The sequence below is a fragment of the Apis dorsata genome, unplaced genomic scaffold, assembly GCF_000469605.1.
Source record: "Apis dorsata unplaced genomic scaffold, Apis dorsata 1.3 scaffold_577, whole genome shotgun sequence".
Taxonomy (NCBI): domain Eukaryota; kingdom Metazoa; phylum Arthropoda; class Insecta; order Hymenoptera; family Apidae; genus Apis; species Apis dorsata.
In genome coordinates, this window is record NW_006263787.1 from 530,453 (window position 1) to 531,412 (window position 960).

Below are 960 nucleotides of genomic sequence, written 5' to 3' on the forward strand. Positions count from 1 at the left end.
TTAAAAGGGGTAAGGTGTAGATTAATTTCTATTGTAGATTAATATTAAGAGACATTCGATTAATAATTAATTGTTACAATTTTTAAGTAGCAATTTTTATATTTATATAATTTTTATATTATAATTATCAAGCAGTATTGTCAAGTTCTTTATCAAAATTCTGACACGTTCTTTTTTGTCGAAATATATAAATTATACGTAGCTCACGCGACGCCTAATCGATCAACATTTGCGACTACAAGAATATCAATACGCTCGATGCATCTCACGCGCATTAACGCAGAAAGGATCGGGCAAAATCATGCAGTGACTTCAGCTTGGGGCGTTACGTCGGGGGAAAGAAATTATGGGACACAATAGGGTAGGGTTCAAAGTGCGTGGAGTATCGGTTTAATATACGGAAGGTATCACGGTTGTAATTTTCTTCTCCGTACCTTATTATTTGCACTGTGACAATTCTAATTCTATATTTGTGAAGCACAAACAGGCATCGTGAGTATAATCGGATACGTGATAATAAAAAATCACGATACGATTAGCATCAACGAATCAAGACTATCATTTGAGAACGAGATTAATAATAACAAGAAATTTTAAATAAATCGTATTTTTTTTTAAACACACGCAATTCAATTTTCCTAAAAAAAGAAATCTCTAATATTAAATATCAGATAGACAACCACGTAGAAGTAAAGAGTAAACGTGGTCTAGAAGGTAAAGGAGAATGATCCATGTAGCTAAATGAGAAAGAGCCTTGGACGAGGGGTTGTGCAAGATCCTGGCCAAGGGTAGGTATAGTTATATACAGTGGCACAATGGCAACGGCAGAGTGCATTACGGTTAATACACGAAGGACCGTGGTCGTTTAGCCGAGGATCTCGGCAGTTACCGCTTCGCAAAGGATAAATCATCTCGTGATTTCAACCACGCCTACCGTAGGACAGAGAAGCGGCTCCCCCA